General features: G+C 35.9%; 1 protein-coding gene across 1 annotated transcript in view; it reads right to left on the bottom strand.

Moving 5' to 3' along the window:
• LOC120351574 overlaps positions 1-23,456 on the bottom strand; it is a gene marked incomplete at its 3' end in the record, with an annotated part of 256,312 nt that overhangs the window by 155,693 nt on the left and 77,163 nt on the right. The window contains 1 exon segment of the mRNA XM_039429405.1: positions 19,748-19,940.

Below are 23,456 nucleotides of genomic sequence, written 5' to 3' on the forward strand. Positions count from 1 at the left end.
CAATAAAGCGTATAGTGCTATCTCTTTCTCGCTTTGCTCTGTTGCCAGATCGTCTCTCAACAATGTAGAATCGATAATTAATTAACAAAATGTTTCATCTTTCTCATGAAAACTAATTTAGAGATTACAGAAGAATTCTTAGTTGAAAAAATCTGGTGTGGCGCACTCACACAACTTTCCTTGCCGTTATGAAAATTGATCACCTGACGCTAGTGTTCCCGCGCATCTTAAGTCCACTATTCAAAGATTTGAGCCAGCTGGTGACAGGGTAATAACGCTGGAGACACACATGAGGTCTGATATCTCTTCATAGTGAATGATTTAATAGAAACAACAATAATTTGCAATTGAATAATCACATTTTCTCGAATTTAAAGCTTATTTTCAATTTTAGGTGAAAATGCTACTGAACATTGATTGTAGAGATTTTCATGCTCAATCTACTCCACTTGATTTTTTTCGTTTCAATTGTATCTGAAGCCTGATAATTGGGAATCTATCTGCATTGATGGGGCGAAGCTCCTGAAATTTTTTCAGATATGGGACTTGTGGCAGTTGATAGAGCTTATCGATGACTATTTTAGGTATGAATTTGATCAAAATCGTTGGAGCCGTTTTTGAGAAAATCGTGAAAAACCCTGTTTTTGACAAAATTCTCGCCATTTTAGCCGCCATTTTGAATTGCATTTGATCGAAATTGTTCGTGTCGGATCCTTATAGTGAAAGGACCTTAAGTTATAAATTTCAAGTCATTCCGTTAATTGGGAGATGAGATATTGTGTACACAGACGCACATACACTCATACACGCACACACACACACAGACCAATACCCAAAAACCAGTTTCTTGGACTCAGGGGACCTTTAAACGTATAGAAATTTAGAAATTCGGGTACCTTAATTTTTTTCGGAAAGCAATACTTTCCTTACCTATGGTAATAGGGCAAGGAAAGTAATAAAGCGGATAGCGCTATCTCTTTCTCGCTTTGCTCTGTTGCCAGATCGTCTCTCAACAATGTAGAATCGATAATTAATTAACAAAATGTTTCATCTTCATCATAAAAATGAGTTTAGAGATTATAGAAAAATTCTTAGTTGGAAAAATATAATTGATTATTTGAAACGAGGATGAACAGTTAATAGACAAAAGATGTTAATATAACATCAATATAATTGAAAAAATATAATTGATTATTTTAAACGAGGATGAACAGTTAATAGACAAAAGATGTTAATATAACATCAATAGACTTTTATCAGCTACCGTCCTTAGAAGGCATTGAGAAGACAGAGGTTCGGCAACGATGTTCTCCTATCTTTCTTCACTGTAATTTTAACGTGGACCTCACGAAGAGAATATATTGCTGTACTCGGTAGAGGCAAGCTTGTCATTTCCAAGAGATACAACATTATGTGATGTTTGCACACATTAAGAATTGAGATTGTTTATTTGGTCCTTCAACATTATCTCCTTGATATGGGAATATTCCCTATTTTAGTGATAATTACATAGAATAACTCCACATTTCTTCTATTTTTGGTTATGAAGCATCTGAATTTAAAAATCTACTTTGTGAAAATTTTCATTGACTGAAAATTCTGTGAAGTGAACAACTACAAGACATAACCTATTTCAGATAGCTTATGTGTAACTTCATCTAAATTTGGGAGAGGAATACACAAGGCTACCTTATTATTTATCCCCCTAGCAGAAGAAGAAGAAGAAGGAGGAGAAGAAGAAGAAGAAGACGAAAAAGAAGAAGAAGAAGAAGAAGAAGAAGAAGAAGACGACAGGAGAAGGAGAAGAAGAAGAAAGAAGAAGGAGAAGACGACAGGAGAAGGAGAAGAAGAAGAAGAAAAGAAGAAGAAGAAGAAGAAGAAGAAGAAAGAAGAAGGAGAAGAAGAAGAAGGAAGAAGAAGAAGAAGAAGAAGAAGAAGAAGAAGAAGAAGAGAAGAAGAAGAAGAGAAGAAGAAGAGAAGAAGAAAGAAGAAGAGAAGAAGAAGAGAAGAAGAAGAAGAAGAAGAAGAAAGAAGAAGAAGAAGAAGAAGAAGAAGAGAAGAAGAAAGAAGAAGAAGAAGAAGAAGAAGAAGAAGAAGAAGAAGAAAGAAGAAGAAGAAGAAGAAGAAGAAGAAGAAGAAGAAGAAGAAGAAGAAGATAATACAGTGAAGGAGAGAAATTGAAAGGAACATAATTATAGACGTTTAATAGACGTTTGTTGAATGAGCGTCTGTCATCATTAAAAACAACACTACACTGTATAGATGTATTTATAGATGAAGAAGAATTGCGTATATACGTATATACGTATATACGTATATACGCATATATACGTATGCTTTGTGAAAAAAATCGATGGTGAGCTGTTAAAAATACCGAGGGAAGAATGAAAAAGAGTGACCATACATAGTGAGGTGCACGTTATAATAGCAGTGGAGTAAGATTCGAAAACAACGTTGCCGAATCTCTGTCTTGTCAATTCCTTCTATAGACGGTAGCTGATACAGGTTTATAGATGTAATATTAAATGTTCATCCTCGTTTATAATAATCAATTTTATTCTATCCAGCGAGAAATTATATGTTTCAAAATATCATACTGAATTCTCATAATTAAAATGAAATATTTAGTTAATTAGTTATATACTCTACATTGTTCAAAGACGATCTGGCAACAGAGTAAAGCAAGAAAGAGATATCGCTCTCTGCTTTGTTGAATGATAGACAAGGATAGCAATACCATTTCTAATCAAACACTGCCATTATAACGTGGACCCCACTATAGCTGTAGGGAAAAAGGGGGAATCATCTGCCAGCTGAAATGAAAAGCTTTCAGCTCTTGAACGTTGAGAGTTGAATAAATGAAGGCCCGGACAACTCCAGGCTTGATTCGAGTCTGGAAGTCATATAGATGAAGAGAATGGACGGGATGTGTGCAGAATTAAGTTGGAGCCTATTGACCTCTCGAAAGGACTGACCGCAATTATGAGCCCTTATTGACCTCAAGCGTTCTGTATACCATGCATGCAATCCCAACTCCAGTCGACAGTCTATGTTCTTCGTTTTTCGAGAATCACTTCATATGAGTGCAAATGAAACAAAAAAAAGTTCTGGGGAACTTCAATAATACTTCTGATTGCTGGGGCTCCATTATTGGATCACCCTCTATTTTCACTAATGGTGGAAACAGTGATGGAGGAACGATCAGCCCTGCGGATTATTGACCGAGCGAAGTGAGGTCTAAGATTCAAGTCGACAATTTGGCATTTCTCTTAATCTTTTTGTGTAGTTGAGAAGTTGAAATTGTGGTAATTATTCATATTGAATGAAAAAGACTAAGAAATTGTCAAAAAAACCACTGATTTATTGATAATTAGAAAGATCGGTTTCGGTTATTACACCATTGTCAGTCTCTGATAAACTAAAACTGAATACAAGAGCAGCAGAATTCATAAATTATTTATATATAATTTAAATGAGTTTTGCTGCTCTTGTATTTTGTTTTAGTTTATCAGAGATTGACAATGGTGTAATAACCGAAACCAGTCTTTCTAATTATCAATGAATCAGTGGTTTTTTGACAATTTCTTAGTCTTTTTCATTCAATTTCTCTTAATGTTTAAATGTTTGTATGTTTAAATGTTTATATGTTTTTATGTTGCGCATTTACGGCGAAACGCGGTAATATATTTTCATGAAATTTGACAGGTATGTTCCTTTTTTAATTGCGCGTCGACGTATATACAAGGTTTTTGGAAATTTTGCATTTCAAGGATAATTTAAAAGGAGAAAAAAGCCTCCTCAATACGCCAATATTACCGTAAAAATCTGGTGTGGCGTACTCACACAACTTTCCTTGCCGTTATGAAAATTGATCACTGACGCTAGTTTTCCCGCGCATCTCAAGTCTACTATTCAAATATTTGAGCCAGCTGGTGACAGGGCAATAACGCTGGAGACACACATGAGGTCTGCTATCTCTTCATAGTGAATGATTTAATAGAATCAACAATAATTTGCAATTGAATAATCATATTTTCTCGAATTTAAAGCTTATTTTCAATTTTAGGTGAAAATGTTACTGAACATTAATTGTAGAGATTTTCATGCTCAATCTACTCCACTTGATTTTTTTTTTGTTTCAATTGTATAATATGAAGCCTGATAATTGGGAATCTATCTGCATTGATGGGGCGGAGCTCCTGAAATTTTTACAGATATGGGACTTGTGGCAGTTGATAGAGCTTATCGATGACTATTTTAGGTATAAATTTGATCAAAATCGTTGGAGCCGTTTCCGAGAAAATCACGAAAAACCCTGTTTTTGACAACATTTTTGTCATTTTAGCCGCCATCTTGAATTTCATCTGATCGAATTTGTTCGTGTCGGATCCTTATAGTGAAAGGACCTTAAGTTCCAAATTTTTCCATTCCGTTAATTGGGAGATGAGATATCGTGTACACAGACGCACATACACTCATACACACACACACACACACACACACACCCATACAGACCAATACCCAAGAACCACTTTTTTGGACTCAAGGGGACCTTGAAACGTATAGAAATTCAGAAATTGGGGTACCTTAATTTTTTCGGAAAGCAATACTTTCCTTACCTATGGTAATAGGGCAAGGAAAGTTAAAAAAGACTATAGAATTATTCATCACAAATCAGCTGTCTAGTGGACTATAATACTACCCGTTCAAAAACATCGAACATCTTGAAAATGTATCTTTCCATTAAAGTTAGTAGACAGTTGACTATAATACTACCCGTTCAAAAACACCGAACATCTTGGAAATTGTATCTCTCTATCAACGTTGTAGACATTTGCAGCCAGACCTGATAACAGCGCTCACACTCACATTCCGGGACCACACGTCACGGTACGATATAGGACAGAAAGCTCTATGTTTATTTAGAATTTTTTCTAGACATTTATTGATAATTTATTTATTAATTTTTGAGAAAACATAACAACAGGTCAATGTAACACACTGAGCGCGAGGTCTACTGTTCACAGAACTACTAGTTATATATTATCATACACAGAGATATCAACTGTGAAACTTCAAAGTAGTATTAATATAGTGAGAAACACGTTATTCTCCATCGATTCATACAAAAAGTACAACATCAAAATGATGAGGAGAGAAAAAATCTGGTATGGCGCACTCACACAACTCTCCTTGCCGTTATGAAAATTGATCACCTGACGCTAGTGTTCACGCGCATCTCGAGTCTACTATTCAAAGATCTAAGCCAGCTGGTGACAGGACAATAACGCTGGAGACAGACGAAGTCTTCTATCTCTTCATAGTGAATGATTTAATAGAATCAACAGTTGCAAACAGTTTGCAATTGAATAATCTTATTTTCTCGAATTTCGAGCTTATTTTCAATTTTAGGTGAAAATGTTACTGAACATCAATTGTAGAGATTCTCATACTCAATCTTTTCCACTTGAATTTTTCAATTTTATATGAAGCCTGATAATTGGAAATCTGAAAACAAACTTTGCATAGATGGGGCGAAGCTCCTAAAATTTTCACAAATATGGGACTAGTGGCAGTTGATAGAGCTTATCAATGACTACGCTATGTATGAATTTGATCAAAATCGATGTAGCCGTTTTCAAGAAAATCGTGGAAACACCTGTTTTTGACAACATTTTCGCTATTTAAGCTGCCATCTTGAATTGCATTTGATCGAAATTGTTCGTGTCGGATCCTTATAGTGAAAGGACCTTAAGTTCCAAATTTCAAGTCATTCCGTTAATTGAGAGATGAAATATCGTGTACACAGACGCATTGATAAGCTCTATCAACTGCCACAAGTCTCACCATATCTGTAAAAATTTCAGGAGCACTGCCTCATCAATGCAAAGTTGAATTTGAGATTCCACATCATCAGGCTCCAAATACAATTTAAACAGGAAAATTCAAGTGAAAAAGATTGAGTATGAAAATCTCTACAATTAATGTTCAGTAACATTTACACCTGAAATTGAAAATAAGCTTTAAATTCGAGAAAATGTGATTATTCAAGCGCAAATTATTGTTGTTTCTATTAAATCATTCACTATGAAGAGATATCAGACCTCATGTGTGTCTCCAGCGTTATTGCCCTGTCACCAGCTGGCTCAAATATTTGAATAGTGGACTTGAGATGCGCGGGAACACTAGCGTCAGGTGATCAATTTTCATAACGGCAAGGAAAGTTGTGTGAGTGCGCCACACCAGATTTTTTATCCTTTTTTTATTGATTAATACAATAAGTACATCATCAAAATGATAGGGAGAGGAGAAATAAGGTAACCTTAAATCATTCACTATGAAGAGATAGCAGACCTCGTGTGTCTCCATCGTTATTGTCCTTCTACCAGCTGGCTAAGATCTTTGAATAGTAGACTTGAGCTGTGCGTGGACACTAGCGTCAGGTCATCAATTTTCATAACTGCAAGGAAAGTTGTGTGAGTGCGCCACACCGGATTTTTGATCTTTTGAATATGTGCTATTTCCCAGTTGCGTAACTTATTGAATAATTTGTAATTGTTTACTTATTCACATAATCATATTTGCTGATTGTGTAGCGAAAAATATGGTATTACTAGCCGTCAGGCTCTCTTCGCTCGCCATATCCGTCTAGCCAGGGGGCTCCGCCCCCTGGACCCCTGACTGGATCGTCCAAGAATGAGTTCAGCAGGCTCGCTTCGCTCACCTGCATTTTTCATTTGAGCCTTTTGATCATATGTTGGGACAATCCAGTCTGGGGTCCAGACTAAACGTCTGGCTAAACGGATATGGCGAGCGAAGCGAGCCTGACGGGTGGAAATATAATATTCCCAGGATTGAAGTAGCAGTGCCCAATCAATTTTTCCGCGATAAATGCATTTAAATCTTCAACTTGGTGCCAACCTAACAAAGTCAACTCAACTTAATGCCAACCTGACAAAATTATTAATTTAGTTGCCAGTTAACAACTGTTTCGAAGAGGTACTCTATCTAGATTATAGTTCTATAGTAACATATGATATGGAAATTTCAATTATAATTAAGAGATTGGGAGAAGAAGAATATACATGCTAAAAGACGAACTTTAAACCCTTAAAAACAACCCTTAGAGTTAAAATATTGCCAAAAGATTTCTTAGTGCGCCTCTAAAGGGCCAACTGAACATACTTACCAAATTTGAACGTTTTTGGTTCGGTAGATTTTTAGTTATGCGAGTGAGTGAGTGAGTGAGTGAGTCAGTCAGTCAGTCAGTCAGTGAGTGAGTGCCATTTCGCTTTTATATTATATAGATTTCTAACGTTCAAACTGAACCAGGGAGGCCAAATGGTTTCAACTCTTTTTTTTTATTTTTTTGTTTATTGATTTTTATTGATAAATTTCTTAGTTTATATTGAATAAATATATTACTGCAACTTAGGTCTACGCACAGGTTTTACCTTGTAGGCTACTCCTTTAAACATAGATGGACATAAAAACTATACTGCTGTTTTGGGATCATTTTATATATTTAATAGTATTTTTCTTGTATTATTTCTAGATGTAATAATATTAGATTATTATAATTGTGTATGTTTTTTGAGAAATAAATTTGAATTTGAATTTGATTCATACAATAAGTACATCATCAAAATGATAGGGAGAGGAGAAATGAGGTAACCTTGTGCTATTCCTCCTCCAAATTTAGATAAGGTTACACATAGTCTGGGATGGGTGACTAACTCTGTGAGAATATCACGTCTTTTCAGGAGCATGAACCACTCTTTAGCGAGTTCTGCGTTCATAAAGCCACCGCGCATTGTATTGTGTCGAAATAAACAAACGACTTCCAGCGGTCTTTTATTAGTGCAGCTTTTCTTCGTGTGCTGGTGAAACTTACAACCACGCTGCCGCTAAGATATCGCTGAGACGAACTTGGGAAGTACAAAACAATTCTCTGGAACTGGGAATAGCATTCTACTTTTTCTTCTTCTTCGTCTTCCTCTTCCTCTTCTTCTTCCTCTTGTTCTTCTTCTTGTTCTTGTTATTCTTCTTCTTCTACTTATTCTCCTGTCTTTTTCTTCTCCCGTTTTCTTCTTCTTCTTCTCTCCCTCTTAGGCATTCTCTTCTCTCCCTGTAATGCTTCTTAGGCATTATTATGAATAATACTCTTGACTGGTCAGAACAAGTGAACAAAACTTGTAAAAAGGTATTCTCAGCCATGCATGCATTCAAGAAAATGCGTGATATTATCCCTAGAAACATTAAATTATTATTGGTTCAATCTCTCATCTTCCCACATTTAATGTATTGTAATTCTGTTCTTAACGATATGCAAGTCACTCTGAATGATAAACTACAGCGTTGCCGAAATTATTGTCTACGTTTTCTTTCCAACACCATGATCATATCATCCCAGCCCACATTGCTAGTTCAACATTAAAGCTTCCCGATCAAAGGCTTTTTCGAATAGTCAAGCTTGTTAGAGATATCTTGAAATACGGTAATCCGAACTATTTTAAAGATGATTTCAAATTTGTCTCTGAAGGTAGGAGGATAGATGCTTCACATACTAGAACCGGAGAAAGTACTTTAAAAGGATACCCAATCATCGAACTACTATTTTCACAAAATCCTTCTTAGTCAGTGCATGGAATGCACTTCCTGTATCTATCAGGTCTTTCGAGAGCCGAGCGAGCTTCATCCTGACTTTAAAAAAACATCTTTTGGAACAAATGACTGAAACTGTACGGCCCTAGAACGATCACATGACAACCATCACTCACCCATTCCACCAATATAAACCTTTAAACCTGTTATAGAACGAATTGTGTATATATATATATATATATATAACGAATTTTATATATATATATATATATATATATATATATATATTATATATATATATATTATATGAACTCATGTTATTTCATTATCCACTGCATACTGCTGTATATTACTGAAAGTTGATAACCCTGATCTACTTTCAGCCTACTTCATTTTATTAATCAATTATTTGATCTTATCTACCTGTATAATTATTTCACTTTATCAATTTCCTGTTTTTTTCTCTTAAATATTCATATTGATTAAAACTTTTACAATATTTCCATTAATAAATAAATCCTTAGTTTAAATAACGAAATTAACGTTTTGGTAGAGAGTTAGTGGGGAGGATATTTTTAATATTCTTTCCGAAGAATGGACATATGTCCAAAGCTCCGCCAATTTATGTAGATGCATAACAATATGATTATCTATAGTAGTTATTATATTACAAATTGCTTTTTCATATCACATACAGTTCAATAATTATTTTCTTAGTCTATATTATGTAAATTCATCTATAATTTTGCTGTATTGTAAGCTATTGTATATAAGTGTATAAGCCAGTATATATTGTAATCTACATAAATAAAGTACTCAATCAATCAATCAATCAATCTTCCTCTACCTCTTTCTTCTTCCTCTTTTTCTCCACCTTTCTTTCCTTCTCCTTCTCCACCTCTTTCTTTTCATCTCTACAACCTCATTATTTTCTTTCAGTATTCCATTTATCCTTCATCCTCCTTCTTCTTCCCTTTCTCCTTATTGTAACTAATTCTCTTTCTTTTTCTCCTCCTTCTTTTTTTTCTCCTCTTTATTCTACCTACCTCTATCCTACTCCTTTAGTTTCTTTTATGACTTATGTCTATTTTCTAATGTGATTCTATCCTTCTCATCTATCCACCATCATCCTGTATCTTAACAAGTATAGTGAGGTCCACGTTATAATGGCAGTGGAGAAAGATAGGAGATAAAAGTTGCCGATCCTCAGTCTTCTCAATGCCTTCTATAGACGGTAGCTAATACAGGTTCATCAATAACTGTATGTATATTAACTATTTTCGTTCGAAATAATCAACTCCATCTTTTCAAGCAAGAAATTAAATTATTCAATAATTTCATAACGATTTTCTATAATTGAGATGAAATATTTTGTTATTTAATTATCAATACTACATTGTTGAAAGACGATCTGGCAACCGGGCAATGCGGGAGAGAGAGATAGCGCTATCCGCTTTGTTGAATGATGGACAAGGATAGCAATAGCATTGATAATCAAAAACTTCCATTATAACGTGGAACTCGCAATGCCCAGTTGACATTCGTGCTTTTACACATGAAATATGATCAGAGATGAATAATTGCTTTTAATTTCCTTGCCGTATTACCATAGGTAAGGAAAGTATTGCTTTCCGAAAAAAATTAAGGTACCCCAATTTCTAAATATCTATACGTTTCAAGGTCCCCTGAGTCCAAAAAACTGGTTTTTGGGTATTGGTCTGTATGTGTGTGTGTGTGTGTGTGTGTATGAGTGTATGTGCGTCTGTGTCCACGATATCTCATCTCCCAATTAACGGAATGACTTGAAATTTGGAACTTAAGGTCCTTTCACTATAAGGATCCGACACGAACAATTTCGATCAAATGCAATTCAAAATGGCGGCTAAAATGGCGAAAATGTTGTCAAAAACAGGGTTTTTCGTAATTCTCTCGGAAACGGCTCCAACGATTTTGATCAAATTCTATAAGGATCCGACACGAACAATTTCGATCTAATGCAATTTAAGATGGCGGCTAAAATGGAGGAAATTTTGTCAAAAAAAGTGCTTTACGTGATTTTCTCGAGAACGGCTCCAACGATTTTGATGAAAATCATACATATAATAGTCATTGATAAGCTCTAATAATTGCCACAAGTCCCATATCTTTAAAAATTCCAGGAGCTCTGCCTCATCCATGCAAATTTGACTTTAGATTCCCAATTATCAGGCTTCAAATACAATTCCAAGTGGAAAAGATTGAGCATAAAAATCTCTACAATTAATGTTCAGTAACATTTCCACCTAGAATTTAAAATAAGCTCGAAATTCGTGAAAATGTCATTATTTTAATTGTAGACTATTAATTGGCAAATGTTGATTCTATTAAATCATTCACTATGGAGAGATAGCAGACTACGTGTATTTCCAGCGTCGTCCTGTCACCAGCTGGCTTGGATCTTTGAATAGTAGACTTGAGATGCACATCAACACTAGCGTCAGGTGATAAATTCTCATAACGGCAAGGAGCCACACCAGATTTTTCTAGTAGATCTAATTGCCTATCGATTAGTACCAGATGTTTAAAGATTGGACCAATATTAACTGAGATATGGCAGTTTCAGTGATTGGTTACCCATCTTTAGAGGGTTGTGTAACTCTTTTTATTGTTTGAAATAACCCGAAATCTCTTACAATTAACATGCAATACAAATAGAGATTGCTGCATCATTGAGGCGACTCTATCAGCATGCCTTGGTTTGCACTGCAACAAACTCTCAGTGGTCACCTATCACTAAGCCTGCCATATCTCAGTTAATATTGGTCCAATCTTTAAACATCTGGTACTAATCGATAGGCAATTAGATCTACTAGAAAAATCTGGTGTGGCTCACTCACACAACTTTCCTTGCCGTTATGAGAATTTATCACCTGACGCTAGAGTTCACGTGCATCTCAAGTCTACTATTCAACGATTAAACCAACGATTTTCGAGTTATTCAAGAAACAAAATTTTAAATAGCCGCCATTTTGTTTTATGGATTTGAAAAATCATCATAATTTTTTTTTCTAGCTTTGTCTAGTTTAAAGTTTTAATTTCGTATGTTCAACCATTATTTGGAAAAAAATAATTAGTGAAAAAAGCAAAATGGCCGCTGTGTGAGTAACTAAACATTTCCGGACAATTTGAATATGATATTTAGATATGTTTTCTACCCAGGAACAATGCTCTAAAGTAGTATGATAAAATCAAAATGGCCGCTGTGTTAGTAACTGAAGATTTCCGGACAATTTAAATATGATAATTTAGATATGTTTCCTACCCAGGAACAATGCTCTTAAGTATTGGTGAGTAGTTTAAACACCCTCTATATAAAACGACAAATTTTATGACCTCCGTTGCCGGTCTGATAGAGCAGTTTGCTTGGGAGGAGGACATCAATGATCAATCTGTCATGACGTCACAACGATGATGTCTCTCTCGCAAGCCGTCAACCGCGTGATACTAGGCTGATCCCGGAAAATGATGTCAAGCCCCAGCTTACGATCCAATAAAGAGCCTGTCAATATTGCAACATAACCATATAATGTGGGACATAACGTCTTCATATTGCTACAAGAATGGCGGGCTGAGAATCTGTTGTGCTGAAATAGTTATTTGTGCAACTAGTGCGCAAAGTGACAGTTTGCTGCACCGAAAGCAACGTTTACGCCCGAGCCGTAGGCGAGGGCGGAATGGTTTCTTGAGTGCAGCAGAGGAACTTTGCGCACGTATTTCACATTAAGTTTTTCCTACAGTTACCATTGAATATGAAAAGTGGGTAATTATGGGTAAAATTGCCTGAAATGCATCAAATGTTTTTTCTGTGTAATTTTATTATTGATAAAAACCTTAATCCTAAAATCCTAAAGTCCTCGTTGTCCTTGGTTATAATATATAATGAATAATAATTAGCGCGTTGTGCTTGGTTGCACCTCTGCTCACTATAGCAGCCACAGCAGTCACTGTTACCAACTTCATTTTGATTTTGCTGCACTGTTGCTCCATATAACCTACTAAGTATTTTGCGTTGCCATGTTGCAAATCTGGAGTGCAGAAAAATTTTTCCCGCACTAGAGCGGAAAAGTGATTCTTTGCGTTCTGTAATCAGTGCAGCAATGCCCACTTTTCAACAATCTCTATTTGCATTGCATGTTGATAGTAAGCGATTCAAGGTAATTTCAAACAATAAAATAACGTTACACAACCCTCTAAAGGTGGGTCACTAACCACTAAACCTGTCATATCTCAGTTGATATTGGTCCAATCTTACAAAATCTGTTACCAATCGATAGGCAATTGAATTTACAAAAAAAAAGTTATTCCTGTAAAGTTTTTGTAAAACCATCCAATGATAAATTTTCACAATTGAGATTGAATATTATATTGATTCAATATATTTCTACATTGTTGGAAAACGATCTGGTAATGTTGCGGAGATAGAAAAGTCTTTGTTAAACCATTGGTTTCTGAGTTATTTGAGAAACAAGATAACAAATGACCGCAATTTTGTTTAATCAATTTGAAAAATTATCATAATTTTTATGTAGCTTTTCTAGTTGTTATAAAATGATTCTACCAAGTTTCAATTCTATATGTTTAACCATTATTTAGATTATTTATAACATAATAAGTTAGAAAATCAAAATGGGCGCTGTGTGAGTAACTGAAGACTTTCGGACAATTAAAATATGATATTTAGATATTTTTTTTTAACCAGGAACAATGCCCTAGAGGGAGTTCGTAAACACTCTGTAAATTGAAATCCACGTAATAATGCTTGTGTGTAGCGGGTTGCATACACTTCGCCTTGTTACTGTGCAAGAAAGAGTTAGTGCTATCCGTTTTTATGTATGCTAGACAAGGATAGCATTACCATTGCCAATCAAACACTGCCATTAAACACCTGGTCATATGGGACATAATAATTATATCAATCATAATTATATTTATCTCATGTTGATCAGGATTTTAGAGTTTTTAAATTAAAAAATCTGGTGTGGCGCACTCACACAACTTTCCTTGCCGTTATGAAAATTGATCACCTGACGCTAGTGTGCACGCGCATCTCAAGTCTACTTATAAACAAAGATCTGAGCCAGCTGGTGACAGGACAATAATGCTGGAGACATACGAGGTCTGCTATCTCTTCATAGTGAATGATTTAATAGAATCAACAGTTGCCAACAGTTTGCAATTGAAATAATAACATTTTCTAGAATTTCGTACTTATTTTCAATTTTAGGTGAAAATATTACTGAACATTAATTGAAGGGATTTTATTTTCATGCTCAATCTTTTCCACTTGATTTTTTTGTTTGAATTGTATATGAAGCCTGATAATTGGGAATCTAAAATCAAACTTTGCGGAATCTAAAATCAAACTTAGATGGGGCGGAGCTCCTGAAATTTTTACAGATATGGGACTAGTGGCAGCTGATAGAGCTTATTAATGACTTTTTCTGGTATGAATTTACATATGGTATGTAATGATACATAGATATTCATTTGATACATCTTACATCAGAAATTTGATGAATAAAGCTCTCATGATTAAGGCAGGGATCACTGTTTGGTAACAGTGAAGATATTACCTTCTCATACAGGTTACAATTGGCAGTTGATAATTTGATTACTGTTCCATACCTTTAATGGATGTTCTGATTAAACCAGCTAGCCTCAAAAATAGAGCCTTAAAAGCTTATAGAATCATCTACCGCGCATAATTAACGAAATCATCTTTCTCCTCTTTGAATGCATTAATTGAAATTCATAAATCATACGACTATCAGTCACAAATTATAGGAAAATGGGAGTCAATAAGATCGGATGGTGACTTTCCGGAGTTTTTTTCAACTTCCAAGTCTGATTTAATTTGTTCCTCTCTCAGTCTCCTACTTTTTCAGGCGTGACTGACACAGGAAAGCTTTGTAAGCAGAATCTCTCTCTCTGTTTTCAGATGTCATATCCACCTTGATACATCCGTGCTGGATTTTTATCGAATCATAACAATAAGTCTTGTAGTTTTCACCTGAAAACTTATTGGAACTGTGCTATCAAAATTTCGCTGGCAATATCTAAAATAGCTGAAACATCTGAATTAAAAATCCACTTTGTGAAAATAATTAAGGACTGAACATTTTGTGAAGTGAACAACTACTAGACTTGACCTATTTAGGACTATGTGTAACCTTATCTAAATTTGGGAGATGAATAGCACAAGGTTACCTTATTTCTTCTCTCTTCCTATCATTTTGATGATGTACTTATTGTATGAATCGATGAAGAAAGGATAATCAATGAATCTGTGACAGATTCTTGTTTCTGATAAAATATACAGTATTGGTTTCCAATAGAGCGATTCGATAAGAGGTTGGAAAATTAAAGCCTCAGACCCTCAAGAAAGAAAATAGCGAATAAGGTAACCTTGTGCTATTCCTCTCCCAAATTTAGATAAGGTTACACATTGTCCGAAATAGGTTGTCTTGTAGTTGTTCACTTTACAAAATGTTCACAAAAAATTATTTTAAATGTGATATTATTTTCACAAAGTAGATTTCGACTTTAGATGCTCCAAAACCAAACATAGAAGAAAAATTTCACATTATAACATTTTATTGTCTCGCGATTTCTTGTTTTTTCCAATAAAGTAATTCATTTTTTCTCGTTTAGAAATTCTCGTTTGTCATTGAAATTATGAAGGAAATAATTAGAAATCCAATACTGTTTCTAAATTTCTTGTTTAATCAACTTTATAGAATACAATTTTTCTGGTTCAGAAACACATTATCTACTAATAAATTGATAAGGATGTGAACATGAGTTGGATTTCGTAATTTCATAGAGGAAAAAAAGCATAAGCATATGCTATCTTTTCTCTACATTATTATTATCAAACGGAAATCCAAATCAAATGCTGAAATTCACCCCGAAGACTTCTGCTACTGCAAATATTGACAACAGGGTGAACAGCCAGATGGAAATCCAATGAGCGCTATCATTCCAAAATTATTTGTCAGACCGGGAATCGAACTTCACTTCACTAATTATTCAGTCCTCAATTATTTTCACAAAGTAGATTTTTAAATTCGGATAATTTGAATATGACTTCATGAATACTACGTGGAGGAAAGTCTGGTTCTTGAACGGTTTGTTCTAGTGATTTCAGATTCAGGTATATCTTCTTCCAAGTGAAGTTCCATTAAGTCCCTTGGGAGAAAAATTAGTACAGGCCTACTGGTAGTTTCTATTAGACTAGAATATGACATTAAAGACACTAACTGGGGGGATATTCGGTTTCGTACTGTTTGCTATAGTGATTACAGATTAGATTGAGGCGGCCAATATGAAATATGCATCGAGTGGTGTGTAGGCGCCTTAACAGTTACTATACTAGTAGTTCTGTGAACAGTAGACCTGACGCAGTATTCTCATTCACAAGTACCGGATTGAAACTATAGACCTTATGGAAATGCAGCAGTAGACTGGCTTCTCCACACATCTGTGTAATCACTTGTCAGCTAATTTATTATGAATAGTTCTATAGTCTGATTTTTACTCTAATATTGGCGTATGAAGGAGGCTCCTTTCCCCTTTCATATTATCCTTGAAATGCAAAACTTCCAAAAACCTTTTATATACGTCGACGCGCAATTAGAAAAGGAACACACGTGTTCAAATTTCATGAAAATCTATTACCGCGTTTCGCCGTAAATGCGCAACGAATAAACATTCGAACATTTAGAAATTTGTACATTTGAACATTAAGAGAAATGCCAAACCGTCGATTTGAACCTTAGACCCCACTTCGCTCGGTCAAATATGCATCAAGTGGTGTGCAGGTGCCTTAAGGTGCGTACAGATATACGCGCCGCGAACATGAGCAATTCACTTTCAATCAGATGACTATATCTGTATTTCTACAGAAACGGTAAGATACAGATATAAAAAGCTTGGCATCAGCTGATTAAAAGTGAATTGCTCATGTTTGCGACGCGTAAATCTGTACGCACCTTTACAGTTACTATATAAACAGTAACTTACTATTTACCTTGAATTTGCCACATAAATAGTCCAAAGTGAGGTCTATCATAGACCTATATTCATAGTGAGTGACTATCACTATATGCAGTAACTGTAGGCGACTCTAATATGATAATTTGTGTTGAAATCAGACTGGGTGCACACACACACACACACACACACACACACACACACACCACACACACACACACACACACACCACACAGGCTGGAAGTTGGCGCCTGTGTTTCTGTGCCAGTGTAGTGGTGATGACTCGTGTGTGGGTGTGGGGGGGCTGGAAGAGGATTAAAGTATGTTGAGGGGTGGGGGTGGTGTTCATTCCAAGTGGCGTCTCATGAGTTGTGGGATATTGATGGGTGAATGCTGAAAAAGAAGAAGAAGGAAACGGGAGGAGAAGAAGAGGAAGGAAACTGGAGGAGAAGAAGAAGAAGAAGAAGAAGAAGAAGAAGAAGAAGAAGAAGAAGAAGAAGAAGAAGAAGGTGAATGGGGAGACATATAAGAGGATGCTCTATCTTTGGCTTGTCGCTCTGACGTAGAGAATCGTTGTGTGGCTCCTAGCAGATGATAAGAGACAAGAACGGAAAGAAGCCTTGTGGGAGTGGTGCGAGGGAGAGGTACCTCCAACTGTCGAGTGAGAGAGACGGAGTGTGGAGAAAGGGAGCGCGCCAGCTCGCAGGTTGTTGCTAAGCAACAGGTCTCTCCGGTCTTTTCTGGGTCGACCCGGGGCCTCACAGGTTGGAGTTGGGGTTGGGGTTGTGTTTTGAGAGCCCTCGAAACTCTTCCCCCCCCCATGCGCACCCCCTCAAAACCCTCTACAACCCCCAACCACCACATATATCCTGTAGCCATGCTGCAGCCAGTCTACAACGGTTTTTTATATTTATTCCAAATAACTCGAAAGCTAATTCGAGCTGGTTTCAGATGTGAATCATTGTTCCCAAATAAATTCGTGGGACGAGTGGCTCGATAATTTCGCTTCTATAAATAGAATTTCAGCTGCTGGAAGTCTGGAAAGGATTGTTGGAGAATTTGTGTGTATAAATAGATTGTTCGAATAGGTTGTGATTTTGACATGGAGAATACAGTTTCCAATTCGTGAATTTATTATGACATGGTGAAACAACTCCACTCATGAATCGGTTTTATAGTCTACTAGCCGACAGTCTCGCTTCGCCCGCCATATCAGTGGAGAAGATTGTTTCAATTTTCGGAACAAAATATTTCAAGTTAATATTTATTTATAGTTTTGAGTGCTAAGTAGAAGAAATTTTGTTATCAATTCGGATCTTAATTTTTCTTATTTCAAAATTAATTGTTCCAAGTGTTTGTATTTTGTTTCAATATGGAAATTAGTGAAGAATTGAAAAGTCGCACATAACCTTTTTTGGACATTTTTTTTATGGAATTGGGATGAGAAGAAATTTTGGACTGCAGTCTGTTTCTTTGTCCTCAAGTTGATTGTAAATGATAAATAAATAAATAACAACTAGAGACCCCATGGGTTAAATAAATAAATAACTAGTTAGGGGGCTCCGCCCCCTGGACCCCCGACTGGATCGTCCAAAAATGAGATCAGCGGGCTCTCTTCGTTCGCCTACATTTTCCATTTGAAAAAAAGTTTAGACCCTAGCTAAACCTCTGTACCAAATTTGAACATTTTCTGTCTATTACTTGATGAAAGAACTGAGAAAACGCAAAAATAGCTGATTTTGGGCGTATCTTTGGCGTTATTTCAAATTCCTTTTAACACAATATTATTACACCCCAGCTGAGCTTCTGTAGTAAATTTGAACATTTTCTGTTTATTTGCTCTCGATAAATCTGAGAAAAGGCAAGAAAAACGCAGATTTTCGGCGTATCTTTGGCGTTATTCCAAATTCCTTCTAACACAACATTATTACACCCCAGCTTAGCATCTGTACTAAATTTGGACAATTTCTGTTAATTTGTTCTCTATAAATCTGAGAAGAAGCAAGAAAAAAAATGCTGGAAAAACGCTAATTTTAGGCGTATCTTTGTCGTTATTTCAAATTTCTTCTAACACAACATTATTACACTCTAGATGAGCTTCTGTGCTAAATTTGAACATTTTCTGTTTATTTGTTCTCGATAAAGCTGAGAATACGCTAAAAAACGCTGAAAAAACGCAGATTTCGGGTGTATCTTTGGAAATTTCTCCAACTCCGTTCTTATTGCACCTCTAAATGGCCAACTGAACATGCCTACCAAAGTTGAACGTTTTTGGTCTGGTAGATTTTTAGTTCTGCGAGTGAGTGAGTCAGTCAGTCAGTGAGTGAGTGCCATTTCGCCTTTATATATGGATTGATAGGTTCGTTGAGAAGAGAGACAAAACATAAAGTTTACACTTGTGTAAGTCAATATAAACAATATAAACGTTATGACTCATATAAGCATCTATAGTGAGGTCCTTGTTTTGATAGCAGTGGAGAAAGATAGGAGAACAACGTTGTCTTGACAATGCCTTCTGTAGAACTTTTTGTGTAGTTGAGAAGTTGATATTGTGGTAACTATTCAAATTGAATGAAAAAGACTAAGAAATTGTCAAAAACCACAGATTTATTGATACTTAGAAAGACCGGTTTCGGTTATTACACCATTGTCAATCTCTGATAAACTAATCTCAGTTTATCAGAGATTAACAATGGTGTAATAACCGAAACCGGTCTTTCTAAGTATCAATAAATCTGTGGTTTTTGACAATTTCTTAGTCTTTTTCATTCCTTCTGTAGAAGGTAGCTGATACAGGTTTATTGATGTAATATTAACTATTTATTCTTGTTTAAAATAATCAATATTATATTATTAAACAATGAATTATAATTTTTCTAAATGAATCAACATAATTAGGATCAAATGTTTTGTTTATTGATTACTAATTCTACATTGTTAAAAGACGATCTGGCAACAGAGCAAAGCGAGTAAGAGATAGCGCTATCCGCTTCGTTGAATGATAGACAATGATAGCAATGCCATTGCTAATCGAACACTGCCATTATAACGTGGACCTCACTATAGACAACATGCAGCATACACTCTGGATTATATTATCATATTTTCCTACCTTTTTCATAAAAGACATGACGTTAGTAGGCAACATGTTTATGTTGGTGTCTTTACGGTCGGTACGGTGTAGACGATATGAATGAAATTGGTCTCTTGAGTTTGGTGTTGTAGAGTGGTGTTGAACACCTCACATTATCATTGAGGCATCAGCAGCATCTGTCTCACTCTCCACTGAGTCGCTCATGCTCCGTCTGAAAATAAAATAAAGATATTGAATTCCCTGATCAATCAACAATTTTTAATGGAACAAGAATTCAATCGAAAATAAATCTTCATGAAATTTCTCGATCTGATATGAAATTAAGCTATAAGAAACCAATTAACAGTTTCTATTAAAGAAAAACAATTATTTTCAATAAATCTTCATCGAATTCTTCGATCAGTTATGTAATCTATTAACAGTCTCCTTTCTTACGGAATAATGCTTTGGGCAAACAGTGTAAACGCCAAATCAATTTTTGTTCTTCAAAAGAAAGCAATAAGAATAATATTATGCAAGCTACCATATAATGCACATTATAGACCTTATTCCATTTACCTAGGTATCCTGACGTTGCCGTCGTTATATGTCTTAAAAATATTATGTTATGTACGAGGCAATTTGAATAAGTATGATTCTAATAGCTTCCATAGTTTAAATACAAGAAATAGACACAAACTTAGAATTCCGTTGTACAGTCACACTAAATCACAAAGAAACTGGCACTTCACATCTATCAAATTATACAACTCCACACCTGACCACTTGAAGGAACTCACATGCACACAATTTAAAAAAGTATTGAAAGCAGTGTTAATTGATGAATGTTTGTACACGGTGCATGACTATTTTAGAATAGATTGGAATCGTTTTATGTGATTCATGTGTTATTTTATTGTTCTGATACTGACTGATCTTAGTGTTTTTGTGTTTGTTTTGACTTACTTTAGTGTTAAAAAATTGACGAAGTCCATTTATTCATGTGAATATTTTATGACCAATAAAATTCTATTCTATTCTATTCTAATCCAGCCATGAATGATTCTTCGGGGTCGCCGCCAAACTGCCTCTCCGACAACTAAGCTCCTCGCTATTTTGATCACAGGCGTCAATGAATCCCCTGGTTGAATATACAATTGCCGTCAACTAGTCTCCCCGACTAGAACGAAGGAGCTTGGTTGTCGGCGACAACTAAGCTCCCCGACAGAAGATCCCCTGCTGGATATGAGGGGTCCGGTTGTCGTGATTGTACAGAAAAATAAGATCAAATAGGGTAGGATTGGTAAGATCGTAAGATGACAATGTTCCACCATAAATTAATGTATGCCAATCATGTAATAGGAGGAACCGAATTCATTATTCCAATTCATAGTATATAACAACAGATAACGCAGATTAGCATTAAATATGAATCATGTTGCATAAAAAGTATTTATTTATTTTTTAAACCCAACTTCAGAGTTTCACCTTCAAAAAATCTGGTGTGGCGCACTCACACAACTTTCCTTGCCGTTATGAAAATTGATCACCTGACGCTAGTGTTCCCGCGCATCTCAAGTCCACTATTCAAAGATCTGAGCCAGCTGGTGACAGAACAATAACGCTGGAGACATACGAGGTCTGCTATCTCTTCATAGTGGATCATTTGATAGAATCAACAGTTACGAACAGTTTGCAATTATTGGATAATCACATTTTCTCAAATGTCGAACTTATTTTCAATTTTAGGTGAAAATGTCATTGTAGAGATTTTCATGCTCAATCTTTTCCATTTGAAATTTCGTTTGAATGGTATCTCGATCCTGATAGTTGGGAATCTAAAATCAAACGTTGCATAGATGGGACGAAGCTCCTGAAATTTTTACAGATATGGGACTCGTGGCAGTTGATAGAGCTTATCAATGACTATTTTAGGTATGAATTTGATCAAAATTGTTGAAGCCATTTTCGAGAAGGACCTTGTTTTTGACAACATTTTCGCCATTTTAGCCGCCATCTTGAATTGTATTCGATCGTGTTGGATCCTAATGTTGTAAGGACCTTAAGATACACACACACACATACACACACACACACACACACACACACACACACACACACACACACACACAACACACACACACACACACCAATACCCAAAAACCACTTTTTTGGACTCAGGGGACCTTGAAACGTATAGAAATTACAGTACCTCAATTTTTTTCGGAAAGCAATACTTTCCTGACCTATGGTAATGGGGCAAGGAAAGAGAAAACATGCATTACACTAATTCGTGGACTCCCTTCCCGAGCTCATTGTAGAGATGGGTTTGTTGATCTTGGTGTGATGATGGTTCCTGCATTTTTTTCCTTTCAAAGCCTACTATATATAAGAAAAAATATTTTTCGTAGAAGTAGGGGAATGAGAATGAGAGAAATGAATTAATTACAGCTTGGAATGTAATAATGATTTACATTTTTAGACACTGAAAATTCTTTAAACTTTCTTGAATGACAACGAAAAATAATAGCAAAAACCAAGCTCTTTGCACGCTATCGTCAACTAGCGTCCCCGACAGCAAATTTCCTACTGGGTCAGGGGTTACAAGTTGTCGGGACCGTAGACGGCAGACAAGCTCCTCGGACGCTCACGACAACCAAGCTCCCCGTCATTTGAGCTCCTCTCTCAGGAGCTCAGTTGACGCCGTCAGTAGATCCCCTCGATTGTGGTTTTAAAAAGAGCTTCGCTGACGGGGAGTTTTACTGACGGGGAGCTTTACTGACGGGGAGCTTTACTGACGGGGAGCTTTACTGACGGGGAGCTTCACTGACGGGGAGCTTTACAGACGGGGAGCTTCATTGTCGTGGAGCTTAGTTGGCGCGTTCTCGTTCTGCGGAACTGTTTCTTTATCTTTATAATTGATTCACGCAATAAGTGAATCATCAAAATGATAGGGAGAGGAAAAAATGAGGTAACCTTGTGCTACTCCTCTCCCAAATTTAGATAAGGTTACACATAGTCCGAAATCGGTTAAGTCTTGTAGTTGTTCACTTCACAAAATTTTCAGTCTCTAATTATTTTCACAAATTAGATTTTTGAATTTAGATGCTTCAAAACCAAACAAAGAAGAAATATAAGTGAGATTCTCCACTTTATACTTTCATATTTTTTAATTCTGTCAGCTTTCCTATTCATTGAGCCTAATTTATTTCCACTCACCCAATGGTGACAGATTTGAATGAATCATCTCACTATATAGACCTGGAACGTTTATCTATATCACACAGACTCACAGTCGGCGGCAATATTTTATTCGCATTTGTGAGCCACCGAAAAAAGCCAAGAAGTCGTTCAACTAACGAGCCATCATTTGCACTGAGTAGAAAGGAGCGGCTTCTGGTGAAAAATTGTTGACGATATTTCGTCGCTTAGTCGCCAGGCCACACAAGCATTACAAAAAGATAAATAAGCTGGGTTCTATGGATGAGAGAGAGAGAGAGAGAGATGTTCTATGGATGAGTTCTATGAGAGAGCAGTAAGAGGGTTTCAAATTGATAAAAGCGAGAGTGATTATTATAAAAAGTGCTCAGATCACCACATCAAAATTGTTTCTCCTTCTTCTTCTCCTTCTTCTTCTTCTTCTTCTTCTTATTATTATTATTATTATTATTTTTCTTTCTCTTCTTCTTCTTCTTCTTCTTCTTCTTCATCTTCTTTCCAGGATTGGGCGTACACACCTGTTCCGGTT

Source organism: Nilaparvata lugens, chromosome 5 (assembly GCF_014356525.2).
Source record: "Nilaparvata lugens isolate BPH chromosome 5, ASM1435652v1, whole genome shotgun sequence".
Classification (NCBI taxonomy): domain Eukaryota; kingdom Metazoa; phylum Arthropoda; class Insecta; order Hemiptera; family Delphacidae; genus Nilaparvata; species Nilaparvata lugens.